Source organism: Camellia sinensis, chromosome 2 (assembly GCF_055761805.1).
Source record: "Camellia sinensis isolate YWXY chromosome 2, ASM5576180v1, whole genome shotgun sequence".
Classification (NCBI taxonomy): Eukaryota; Viridiplantae; Streptophyta; class Magnoliopsida; order Ericales; family Theaceae; genus Camellia; species Camellia sinensis.
This window is the reverse complement of record NC_138962.1, coordinates 187,104,851-187,119,173: the sequence shown is the minus strand read 5'-3', so window position 1 is coordinate 187,119,173 and position 14,323 is coordinate 187,104,851.

Sequence of the window (14,323 nt, the reverse complement as noted above, 5' to 3'; positions counted from 1 at the left end):
ACTTATGGACAGACCTAAAACATGGAAAAATATGCACATAATCTTCACAAGACTAAGCCTAAAACATGCTCCAACAAAGGCTAACAACCTAAGGCACATTAAGGCATAAACAAGGCATTACAAGGCAACTATGCTAAGCATGCATGGAGTACCAAAACCCACTTGAAATCATGTTATATTATGGATATATAAGCATGAAAAACGGCCCAAACATGCTCAACACACACTGAAGCATAATGCTCTCTCAAGAGGCCAAAACATGCCCTTTTCAAGGACAACAAGGAGAGGGGGTGGCCCTCTCCTTCTTGGGACTTCAAGGCATCATCTTCACCACTGAAATCCCTCAAGATTTCAGTGGTGAAGAGACCCCAACACCAAAATCGCGGAGCTAGCACAAAATGGCTCAAAATGAGGCCTTTTAAAGCCTAAGGGTGGTCAACAACCCTCAAACAACAAAACACTCTTAATAAACAATAAAGAGGGCCTAAAAACAGAACTTTTTTATGTTATACAATAAGCACAAAAACAGCTCTAAGATAGGTATAAAATCAATGCAAAAATGGGGGAAAATGGGACTAGATTCTCACCCTTGATGACCCCTTTACAAATGGTGCTCCAATGGCCTCCTTTAGCTTGAATCCAACACCAAAACTTCAAAATACACCCTTTAGAACCTCAGCTCCAAGAGGAAGGTGAAACACTAGGTGTTTGTGTGCAATAGTAAGAGACAAAGCACCTAGTGAACAAAAGAGAGGGAAAGAGAGATAGAAAATGTATATAACTCAAACCCTAGAACAAGAGCTCAACAATGGCTGTTTTTTGCTCTCAAAATATCTCCCCCCCTCTAACCTAAGTCTCCTCTTCTTTTGTTTTTAAGAGAGAGCCTCTCTCTATATGTCTTGTAAAGCTTACAAGACAAGCTTTACAAGAGGGAGATCCCTCCATACACGTGTATGGAGGGATGAAAAAGCAAGACAGCTGTCTAAAAATATCTGCAAAAGCAGATGAACAGCAATCGGCCGGCCAAAAATGCCATCTTGGCCAAAAAGAGTGCCGGCCGGCACTAAAAAGTGCTGACCGGCAACAAATAGTGCCGGCCGGTGGCAGCAAAAACCAGCCGGTGGCCACTAGCCACTGCCGGTGATGGGTGGGGATGGTCTACAAGCCCTACCCTGCCCTTCCAAGGCAAAACTTAAGTGTTTGGTGCAAAACTAGACACTAAACGGTCGAGTTCGGAGATCCTGAGGCAAGGCACGTGAGCCGAGGCCTCCGGGAACTCCAAACGAACACAAACATGGATAATCACCGAGTGTTCAAACGGTGACGTCCAAGTCTTGAGGACGGTCGAAAATGGGGTGTCTACACCCAGCTCCCCAAGGAGGCCCAGGTGGCCTGGCCTGCGGCTGACCGGACCATGAAGGTATCTGAAAACAAACGGTTCAATTCAAATACATCAGTCCAAATATATACATCAGATGTAGATACAAGCAAAGACTACGTGAAGTGGATGCATGTAAATACAGTGTACAAGTGGGGTGTGTGTCAGATGCGCTCTACACAAGTAGTCTATCGACGCAGTAGAAATCAGCATGTCATCAGAAGTATGATAAATGCCAGAAAACTAAAGGGTACCTGAATGCCCGCGACAGACAACTGTGCCTCCCTCCGCAGGACCATGCCCTCGAGTGTGGCCACCAGTCCAACCACCTCCTCCACGTACCCTCGCGATGGCTGCAAATATGAGCTCATAATCATCAGTGAATGAAAGAGTGTCTAAACGTCTGAATGATGAATGAAAAACAATGGAGCATACCAGCGGTGAGTCAGGATCAATGGCGTATCGATCACTGGGGATCGGAGGCTCTAGCGGGATCGGAGTCGGAGAGATAGCCCTATACTGTCACGCCATCAACTCAGTTGGCATATCTGGCCATCCAGGATGAGGATAAGTCGGAGGAGTCGGAGGAACCAATCTACCCCTACCTCTAGATGTACCAGCCCTACTAGTAGAAGGGGCGTCTGTAGCCCGAGCCCAGGCCTGGCCCGAGGATGACATACCAGCAGGCCTCGTCATCGGGGTACGAGCTCCCGTCAATGGAGGCATCAAATATGTATGACGGTAAGTGCCGTAATCCCCCTCCTCGAGATATAATAAAGCATCGCTACCCAGCATAGCGCCGACTACCTCCGAGAAAGAGAGCCTGCCAGCAATCCACATACTGACTGGGGGTACTGAGGGAGGATCCTGAGAAAGATACCCCCATACCTGACGCAGAAAGCGTTCCCCCAGAAACCATGCTCTACCAACAGGTCCTTCGAGCAGGAACCTGTACTGGGAAGTGCCCAATCCTCCGGGATACTGAAATCGGAGACCATCGCCCAAGGATGCCCATGGCTGCCATGTGATCTGCGGATAACAAATACATAAGCCAATCAGAAATCGGGAATACACAGAGCAAATCAAAGATGAAAATGAAAAGAACTGAAAGTTCTGAAGTACCTCCGATGGGCGCACAGTGTCAAAATACTGTCGCAGATAAATAAGAATCTCTCGGGGTCTCGGCCGATGCGGGCCCTCGAATACCAATGAAAATGGGGTCATGGGAGGCCCTGCCACCTCCAACTCTGGGGCTAATGCTGGGAAGTATACATAGACCCATAGCTGAGAAAAGTAGTGCAGAATGTAAGTACAAAGTGCTGAGAACAGAATACAGACTGTAGAGTGCGCTGTGTGTGCAATGTACAAGTAATGAAGAGCAGAAATGTAAATCAAGGGGACGGAAAAGTACCTCCCAGGCTCGCCAGTAACCGCCAAGTAAGTCTCCCCGCCCGCGGGAAGTGGCGCTCATATAAAAGTAAAGGGTAGCCAGGCCGACACCACCCCAGTCATATCGACTGACCTGTGATAGGTCAACCAGAGCGCTCAACAGGTATAGCCCGACCGTGTTCCCTCTATCGGCGAACAGGGTAGTCCCGAAGAGGAACATAAGGAAACCACGGGCGTACTGCTCCGTCTCCTCAGGAGTCTTGGGCACCATCTCCACCCGTCGGAAGTGGGAAGAGAACCAAGTATATCGGACTCTCCCAGAAACCCTGTCAACAGCCGGGCGAGCCCCCAACAGATATGTCCAAGCGGCCTCCCACTCGCCCATGTCCTCGTCATAGGGGATGGGCCAACCTCCTATGTCCAGGCCGGTCAACACAGCGAAGTCTAAAGGGGTCATAGTCATGTCCCCGGTAGCAGAGAAATGAAAGGAGTTGGTGGTGTCCCACCATCTCTCTACCAATGCCGCCATCAGAGTCCTCCTAGCAGAACAACGTGACAACCCAATGCAGAAGGCCCCGAACCCTGCCAAGTCTACTAAATCCCGGACACCCTCCGGGAGCTCAGCGTACCAGTCCCGCGCGGTGGTGGAACCATACCCCCGTACACTACGAGAACCAACCTGCATTCAGAATGAATACATGTGTCAATAATGGAAAGTTTAGGCTGCGTGCCAATGAAATGAAATAGGCTGCGTGCCAATGAAATGAAATAGGCTGCGTGCCGATGAAATAAAATGGGTTGTGTACCGATGAAGTGAAATAAGCTACATGCAAATTCTAATCTGGGCTGCGTGTTCAGAAAATTTAAGTTTGGGCTGCGTGTTCAAATTTCAACTAGTGTGGGCTGCGTGCTCACTATTCTAATCTGGGCTGCGTGTTCAGAAAATTTAAGTTTGGGCCGCGTGTTCAACTTTCAACTAGTGTGGGCTGCGTGTTCACTATTCTAATCTGGGCTGCGTGTTCAGAAAATTTAAGTTTGGGCTGCGTGTTCAAATTTCAACTAGTGTGGGCTGCGTGTTCACTATTCTAATCTGGGCTGCATGTTCAGAAAATTTGAAGTTCGGGCTGCGTGTTCAAATTTCAACTAGTGTGGGCTGCGTGTTCACTATTCTAATCTGGGCTGCGTGTTCAGAAAATTTAAGTTTGGGCTGCGTGTTCAAATTTCAACTAGTGTGGGCTGCGTGTTCACTATTCTAATCTGGGCTGCGTGTTCAGAAAATTTAAGTTTGGGCTGCGTGTTCAACTTTCAACTAGTTTGGGCTGCGTGTTCAACCTTCAACTAGTGTGGGCTGCGTGTTCACTATTCTAATCTGGGCTGCGTGTTCAGAAAATTTGAAGTTCGGGCTGCGTGTTCAAATTTCAACTAGTGTGGGCTGTGTGTTCACTATTCTAATCTGGGCTGCGTGTTCAGAAAATTTAAGTTTGGGCTGCGTGTTCAAATTTCAACTAGTGTGGGCTGCGTGTTCACTATTCTAATCTGGGCTGTGTGTTCAGAAAATTTAAAGTGTGGGCTGTGTGTTCACTTTCAAATTCGGGCTGTGTGTTCGACAAATCAGTGTTTGAGCCGTGTGTTCACCTCTTAACTAATGTGTACTGTGCGTTCGCAATTAATTAATGAGCCAAGTGTTCAGAAATTCGAATGTTTAAACTACGTGTTCAAGATGCAAGCAAAGTACTATGTCATAAGCTAAGCTGCGTGTTCAAGCATGGCAAAGGTGCTGAAATGTATGAAAAATACAGAAAATGAAGTAAATACCTCTCGGGCCTCATGGGAGAGGCGATGCTCTGGCTCTCGGAGAAGCAGATCCCCGGGTGCTCGCTCATCAAAATCAGTAAAATGACGGAAGACGGCACGAGGGAGGACATGTGCTGGCGGATTGTACCTCCCGGGAATAAAAGGTCGGACCCTCGGGGGCAAAGTCATAGGATCAAAATCGTCTCCGGCACCTGGAAAGCCTCCACCATGGGGAGAATTACCCGCCATTTTCAGAAAATCTGCAAAAGGAGCAAAAATGAGTGAAAATGAGCCAAAATTGGAAAAAGTCAACAAAAGTCAACTCTCGGGAAATGAAAAAGTCAACAAAAGTCAACCCCCGGGAAAATTTTCCAAATATTGAGACAAACTCACCTCAAGTGGCGGAAATGAGAAAAGAAGCTCCGAAACCAAATTTGATCAGTTCAAAGTGCTTGAAACTGAATATTTTTGCGGAAACAACTTGCGTGGGGCGTTGGAAAACGCGTATGGAACTCAGATCTGGAGAAGAAAGTGTTGTAGGAGGCAAGAGAGGAGAAGATCTCGGCTGCATTATATAGGCTCCAAGTCTTGGGATGAAGTAGCATGAAGAAAGGAGGTGAAAAGACCAAAATGCCCTCGGATTTGGGCATATGGCCGGCAGGCCACCTTTTCTAGCCGGCCAGCCATTTCCTTTTTGGAAAACCGGCCGGCCAGCCATCCACTTTTTGTAAAACCAGCCGGCCACCTCCCCCTTCCCATAAAACCGGCCGGCCATGTCCCTCACAGGCTCACCTAGCTCCCTGCAAATTTTGAGGAAGATTGGAGTTCCCGGGACCTGAAAAAGTTTAAGAAAAGTACACTTCCGGTCGCGAAATTGCTCTGCCGGAACTTCAACTTCAGGATCTGACATGTGTCTCATCATCATTCATCAAAATCAAAGTGTATCCTTTTTGAATGAGTTGTGGCCTTTCCGGGAAGCGGATCGGAGGCCATGATCGAGTTGCCTTCGCCGAAACACGCATTTCCGTGCTCGTTATTTCATGACAAACGGGCACCCTGATTTATGCTCGTTTTGCACTATCATGCACATAACTTGCATTCTCATGAGCATACTTGCATTTTTATGCACATTTCTTGATATTGGCATACCTCTATGCTTGAGCATGCGTTGCCACGCATGTTCCACTCTTGCATTGCGATGCATTCACTCACTGGCACTGCGTGTGTCAAACTTCCAGAATCACATTGAATATATGTTGGTAGCATATTATACTTGTTGCAATTTCTCTTTTTGCAGGCACGATATTGTATGTACGGTTCATTTGTGGCTGGTGCGACCAGACGAATCGCGCAGGTATCGTATCTTCTCCGTGTGAGACGTGGCGAGGGTTGAATAATTCTCCGCATTCTTAACTGCATGAAATGTAGTTGTTGCTTTGCATTCTTGCTTAAAACTGTTGCATCTATTTGCGAATACTTGCTTCATTACAGCTCGCTGCATTTGCATGATCATTGAGTTATGTCCGGCTTCTTGCATATCGCTTTGCATTTTGCCCCCCTGCCTGCGGGCACATCTCTGTTTACTTTGTACGTTTGTCTAAGTCTTCGGCCTTGTCAAAAATGGGTCGTGTCTGGGCTTTGATATTCACTCCCGTCACTTGTGACTTTCAAGTTCTGTCAAAGAGGGGCAACTGTACACACCCCATTTTTGACCGACCTTAAGACTCAGACGTCACTGATTGAGCGCTTGGTGATGTTGCATAATGTGCTCGTTCAGAAGTTTCAGAGTTGCGGCCGTGAGCCCTGCCTCCGGACTTCCGAACCCTCTTTTGTGCTTTGCCTCGGTTTGCGAACCAGGCTCAGTTTTCTTTGTTTCTTTTCCTGAGGGGAGGGAGAGGTCCTGTAGACCATCTCTCAGTGGCCGTGGGCTACATTCGGTGGCCGTAGGCCATTTTGCCCATTTCGGAGTCCGGTTCCCGGTTTTCGGGATCGTTGGCCATGTGCCTCGATTCGGGAGCGCTTAACCATCTCCATTTGCTCTGATTTTTGGCATACTTCCTATTTTCTCCCTTTTGAGGGACACTGGGGTCTGAGAAACCCACTTCGTGGCCGAATGCCACTTTCGGTGCTTAACAGCCCATTTTCGGGACCTCGAACTGCGCGTTTTGGCCCCCGAACATTCGTTTTGCAATGGTTTTTGTTCATTTTTGGCAAGTACCTCTGTTTTATCACCGGGAAGGTCACTGAAGGATGGGAGGCCAGTAATTGTTGCAGCAACCAGTTATATATCCTCCGACGCCCTCCGACGCCCGTTTTTCACACTTCCGGGCTAATGTTGAACACCTTGGGGCCACATTCTTGAACTTTCAACCACATATTTGTGATGTACACACTTGGGAGGATCCTAAAAGTTGGTGGCCGGCTAGTAATTCCATCTGACCCTTTTGAACCCCTCCTTCCGGGCTAATGTTGAACACCTTGGGGCTACATTCTTGAACTTTCAACCACATATTTGTGATGTACACACTTGGGAGGATCCTAAAAGTTGGTGGCCGGCCAGTAATTCCACCTGACCCTTTTGAACCCCTCTTTCCGAGCTAATGTTGAACACCCTTGAGCCACTTTCTTGGACTTTTAACCACAGGGTTGTGTTGAGGACACATGGGAGGACACCATCATGTGGTGGCCGGCCACTAAACCAGCTTGACCCTTTTGACCCCTAGCCGGCCGGCTAGGGGATGTGGCCGGCCGGCCACCTGCAACCAAAATACCTGGCCAGCCATGATCCTCACACTGTTCACTTTACAGCTGTATGGCTTTATCCCCCAGAAAATATCAATATCCGGGGGATATTTTGTGGGGGAAAGTTTGCCTCCTTTTTCCCCCACCTTTACACCTTCTTTTGTTCCATATAACCAAGGGCAAACACTTATGTTTGGGGTTAGAAAAAATTGCTTCCAAGTCTTGCATTGCTTCCCCTCTCCTTCTCTCATTTCTACCCTAAAACATTCAAGTTCCACACTTCATTCCTTCATCACCACCAAGCACCACCATCACCACTTCATTTCCAGCAACAAGGAGAGCTTCTCAAAGGCTAAAGGTGCTGCAACTTGGTCCAAGAAGCAACAAAAGACTTGTCTCCAAGGGTGAGTTGCCATTTCCCCTTTTCTTGAGCTTTTCTTTGCAACATTTCTTAGCCATCTATGCTTTTTGCTTTGAGCTTCGGCCATAACTGAAAGTGGCCTTCTTTTGAGCTCATTTTCATGTCTCATTAAGGGCTCAACCCTGTTTGATCCCTCCATCTTGCACTTGCTTCATTATCCCTCTAAAATACCGTTTTCTTGCATGGTTTTTTTAGCTTGTGTGTGATCTGTTTTGGAGTTTTTACAGTTCTTAAAATAGGCTTATTTTGAGCCCCTCTTCAACATTGAAGAAGGGCTCAACACTGTTTGGGACTTCCATGCTATACTTGCCTTTATACTCCCTTTTTGGTCCCATTTTTGCATGCTTTGGCAGCCTATTTTGCTTTGGTTTTTGGCCATTTTACAGCACTGAAAATAGTCTCATTTTGGTCCATTATTCATGTTTCATTTAGGGCCTTTCATGTTTTGGGACCTCCATATGCCACTTCATGTTATATCTCTCTTTTGGTCCCCATTCTTGCATGTTTTGTTAGCCTATCATGCTTTTGTTTTTGGCCATTTTACAGTTCTGAAAATAGTCTTATTTTGGCCCATTCTTCAGGTTTCATTAAGGGTCTTTAGCCGTTTGTGGAATATTTTGTATACCTCATGTTATAGCCTCTTTTGAGCCTTATTTTGCATTGCATTTCTAGCATATTTGTATACTCTTTTGGAGTTTTTACAGCTCTGTAAATAGTCATATTTTTGGTCCCTCTTCAATGTTGTAGAAGGGAATTTTTCAGTTTGGGCTTTGCATATACCACTTGCCTCTTTGGCCACCTTTTGGCCCTTTTTCTTGCATGGGAGTGCAGCCACACCTGTGTTTTTTTTTGGGGGTTTTATAGTTCTGGAAAACATCATATTTTGGGCCCCTCTTCAACTTTGTTGAAGGACCCTAACCTGTTTGAGGACAGCAGCTGTGAGTTGCTTCATAATCTCATGTTTAGGGCCATTTTTGCATGCCATTGTTGCCCTATCTTTGCTTGCTGTTTGGCCATGTTTGAACTGGAAAAATGCTTATCTTGGGATTTCCTTCCTTCTGTATTTTCATTGCATGTCCATATTGTGCATGTTTGGTATAGCTATAGGCCATTTCGGATGCCAAAATTCATATTTCGGGAGAGATTCCATGCATCGGGTGTGTTTTCGCCTCATTTCGGGGCTGTTTTCCCCCACATTTCATTGCTGAAAATCCATTAACATATTTGCATGTCATTCCCATGTCATTGCATTGCATACACCATTGCCTCGGTTTGTGTGCCCGTGTGCACGCATTTCGAGGCACTTCATTTTCATCCATCGGCCTCTTATGTGAGTGTGGTTGAGGCTCTCTCATGTTAGTGTAAGTCCATGTTGCATTCTATATGCCATTTTAGCCATATTGCATTGCGTATGCCATTGCCTCGGTTTGCGTGCCCGTGTGCACGCGTTTCGAGGCACTTCATTTTCATCCATCGGCCTCTTATGTGAGTGTGGCTGAGGCTCTCTCATGATAGTATAAGCCCATATCATATTTCCATGTCATTTGCATTGCGTATGTCATTTTCTCGGTTTGCGTGCCCGTGTGCACGCATTTCGAGGCATCTCATTCTCACAGCATAGTGCATACTAGGTTGTATCTTAGATCGCATTCATGTATCTCCTCAGTTTGCGTGCCCGTGTGCACGCATTTCGAGGCATCTCATTCTCACAGCATAGTGCATACTAGGTTGTATCTTAGATCGCATTCATGCATCTCCTCGATTTGCATACCCGTGTGCACGCACTTCGAGGCATCTCATTTTCATAGCATTGTGTATGTTAGGATTGTATCTTAGTCGCATTTCATGAATGTCATGCATATCGCATCGTGTTCGGGATAGGAGTTAGCCCGGGCACAGGAAACGAGGTGCGTTTCGTACTCCGAGTGACGGAATGTATCTCAATTCCCCAGTCACCGACACTCCGGATCATCCATGATGGAGTTAGGTCTCGTCGTGTTTTCATGTGCATTCATCCCATATAAAATTGTGCAATTCGACTCCTCGGCCATCATGCCTCGATATGCGTGATTGGTGGCACGGGGATCGAGGCATGCATATATTTGTGAAAATATATTGCTATGCCCCTTTCTTGCTCTCTGTTGTAGCAAAATGAAGAATCAGCAACTTTTCGGAGTCTGGCACGCTTTCCAAGAAAAATTGCTAAACAGAGGCTAATTGGGGCATCCCGGTGGATTTCCGCGCAAGGCAGCCCAGACATGCATCATCCATCAGAAGCAAGGCAGTCCCTAGCTTGCATGCCAGTTTTATTTATTTCCTTAGTTGATTTGTTAATTAATTAGGAATTTGTATATTATTCGGACTGTAATATTTGGACTGTAATATTCTTTTATTCGGGACAGTATATTTATTCGGACCCTCTGTGCGAGGGCATAATTGTAATAAGTGTGGGTGTGTGTGATGTATGTCTTCCAATCCCACGTCTTTCTTCCCTTTTATTTACCTGCTTATGATGGTTAGATTAGGGCATATTTCAATTAGCATACAGTATGACAGCATGTTTGCATTCATTCATCTGTTTTGCATGCACCGGGCTCGGCGCATCATACTAACTGCATTGTACTTTCAATTCCAAATTGAATACATGATAGTTGTAGCACTTCATATGCCATGATTAGAATAGCCGAGCCTGCTATAGTTGCATCTTTGCATGTGTTGCATTAGGCATTATCGTATACCAAGGATCATGCATGATTTCTAATGTAGTTTCTGTTTTTGGCTTGGAGTACTCGGTAAGTTTTGTGCTTTAGCATCCTTGCATGCGTGTGAGTGACTGCCATGAATAGCATGCTTACCATGCGGCTATTTGCTTACATGATATAACTGCCTGAATGCCTGTGGGTGAAGGTTGGGTTACTTAAATTGGAATAAATCATCAAATGTTTTAAGCCTACCTGCGGGTAGCAAACTGTAGACGCGCCCGTGGGGGCCTCGTGCTACAGTTCGGACTCGATTTTTGTCGCGGTTCTTAATCTGAACCAAAGAGTCCAAATCTGGCAAATCGTTTTGAGAAACAGATTTTTGAAAAAGTAGTGCCAAACATGGACTGCTTTGCCAGATACAGAGTCGCCACCTAAATATTTTTTATGGGAGAATTTAGGAAACCCTGACTCGGTGCCGAAGGCCACATGTCCGTCATCACCGGAGTTGTCTCGGCTCGGGAGCTTGGGTACGATCGGGGAAGGTCAGCTATGAGCACCCCCTTTCGCCCAGTCCGAAGACCGGCCTCTACTAACCGTGATATCCGTTTTTGAAAACTTTACGTGTTCTTATTCCGATTATCAGCCTAGAATTACTATGTTATGTGCACAGCAAACAAGTATAGACTAGATTGCCTAATTTGGAAATAAACATTGCATATCCGTTCGGTTTGAAAATGCTTTGGAATTTGCTACTCGCAAGTAGGCTAAAATGCGGATTTCAACGAGTCTTTCCAACTCAAACAATCCAACCTTCACCCACTGGCATTCAAAACAGTTTGACACATAAGCATCTAGCCACATGTTAAGCATGCTGTCATGGCAACATTCACACTCATGCGATATGCTAAAGCGGAAATACTTACATAGTACTCCATGCCAAAACAAAGAACTTGTTAGCAAACATGCATGATCCAAGTCCATGTTAAAAATGGCTAATGCAACACATGCAAAGATGCAATCTAAACAGGCTCGGGTAACCCTAAAATGGCATATGAAATGCTACAGGTAACATGTATTCAATTTGGAATTGAAAAGTACAATGTAGTTTGTATGATGTACCGAGCCCGGTGCATGTCAACAAATGCATGAATGCACGCATGCATAGCATAAGGTATGCTAAAATAAATGTGCCCTAATCTACCATCATAAGCAGGTAAATAAAAGGGAGAAAGAAGTGGGGGTTGGAAGACATACACACACGCACCCACACTTATTACAAGTTTGCCCTCGCTCGGAGGAACCGAATAAATATTACAAATTAATTAACTACGCAAGCTAATTAAATGTTACAAATTGCCTAATTTAATTAACAAATTCAAATAGACTAAGAAAAACAGTAAATGCCTCGGGAAACGCGCCGCCATGCATAGGCTGCCTTTGTTTTCCTTCCTTCACTCCTCTGGAGGCTGTCAAAACCTCAGGACTGCATCCTTGGACAGAGGGGATCACCACCGGCTAGATGAAATTTCCACCGGCAGTGTTGTATGATCATCGGCACCAAATGAAGTTGTCGGCAGAGAAGTTGTTGCCGGCCGGCACCTTACACTGCCGGTCGGCAGAGTATTCATGGAGAACCTGCAACCCACAGCAACAGAGGACAAGGCAAAGCATGGCAGCACATTTCAAGGCATATATGCACCAACCATGTCTCTTATCGTTGTAATGACTCAAAGGGACATGTGCCTCGGTTCTCGGACCACCAATCACGCATTTCCATGCATGATGGCCCAAAGAACCAAGTATGCAACTTTGATTTCAAATGCATGCAAACCAAATCAAACCAAACAAGGCCCAATTCCTATCATCAAGTCAAGGAACAAGGCATGCATGTAAGATGCAATGCAACCTAAGCATGCAAGCTAAGGATGCAACATGGCATGGTGACAAGCTTATGCAAGCATACAAGCATACATATGGCAATGTAAACTAATGCTAAGGTGGTCTTATACATGAATTAGGCAGCTCTAATAAGGCCTAAAACAGTGGCCATAATGCTAAGTGCATGGAGGCAAATGACATGCAAACATGCATAGATACATGGTCCAAGACTTAAGCGTAATGAAGCAACTTTTCGACGCATTTGAAAGGCACAAACATGGACAATTTTCATGCAAATTTCAGAGGCGACAGGTGATGCAAAACAGCCCCGAAACATAACGAAACAACACTCAACGCATGGAATGAATCCCGAAATGCAAAATTAGGCACATGAAATGGCTTACAGCTATACAAAGCATGCATAATATGGACATGGAGCATGAAGACAGAAGCAAGGCAGCCCTGAGATAAGCCTTTTTACAGTTTATGGCATGGCCAAACAGTAAGCAAAGATGGGGCTAAAATGGCATACAAAAACGGCCCTAAACATGCGATTATGAAGCAACTCACAGCTGCTAACTCCAAATAGGTTAGGGCCCTTCAACATCATTGAAGAGGGACCCAAAATATGCACATTTACAGAACTGTAAAAGCCCCAAAAACAAACATGGGTAGGGCTAAGCTCTTATGCAAGAAATGGGCCAAAAGGTGGCCAAAGAAGAAAGTATGCAAAACATTCATCAAACAGCCAAAGACCCTTAATAAAACATGACAAGGGGGTCAAAATATGGCTGTTTTTAGTTCGGACCAAAGTCCAAAAACAGCAACATCAGGGGCTGCCAAGGCATGCAAAAAATGGGACCAAAAAGAGAATATAAAGGCAAGTATAACATGGAGGTCCGAAACAGTGTTGAGCCCTTCTTCAATGTTGAAGAAGGGCTCAAAATAAGCCTATCTACAGTTTACTACATGCCCAAAAATAGATTACACATAGGCCAAAAAATAACATGCAAGATTAGGGCCTAAAGGAGAGATAAAGAAGGAAGTGCTAGCTACTATCCTCAAACAGCAAGAGGTCCTCAATCAAACATGAAGAGGACCTCAAAATATGATGATTTGAAGTTTGGGTCGGAGCCCAAAGATGTAACCACAAGGAGCTAAGATATAGGCCAAAAAAATGCACAAAAGAGGGAAAATGAGACTCACCCTTGTAGAACCAATCTTTAGCAACCTTTGGACTGAGTTTGGGAGCTTTTAACCTCTGGAGGACAGCCTCAAGCTGCTGGAATGGGCGTTGGATGCCTTGTGCTATGGGTTGATGAAGAAATGGCCTAAGAACAAAGGTGTTTGATGGTTGAATGAGAGAGATATGGAGAGAGATGGAGGTTTGTATGTATGTATATCAGATATATGTGGTATATCTCTGGTTTTTCTTGCCTCAAATCTCTAACCTAAACAAAGGAGGAGGAGAGGTGCTTATATAAAGCAAGGAAAGCACTTAACTTACAAGCTAAGTAAAGGGAAAGGGGTCAAAGGGGTTCAAGGCTTATTGGAGAAGCTTGGACAGCTGGTAGGCTTCTTGAGGAAGCCAAGATAAGGGGTCAAGGCTTCCTCAAGAAGCCTTGAGCAAAGGGTGCAAAAGAGGGGTCCAAAGGTGGTCAAGGGTTCAAAATAGCAACATATATGCACGGGGGAGTGTGCTGGTGCATTCCAACTGGCACAGCTGGGATGCACCAGGCTTGGAGGGTGCAAATGGTGCAAACCGGCCAGAAAATTTGGTCGTCGGCCAAAATAAAGTGCCGGTCGGCATAATATTTTGCCGGTCGGAAAAATAGATTGCCGATAGATGATTCCAATGTCAAAAAAACGGCCGGTGGATATGCAAATTGAAGCCCCGGAAGTTAGCTTTCCAATGGCGAAAACCTTGCATCAAAATTCCTCCTGTGCAAAATGTTATGCCCTTTTTCGTGAAGCCGCGCAGATTCGATCCAACCGGGATGATGCCCGACTTCAACTGAT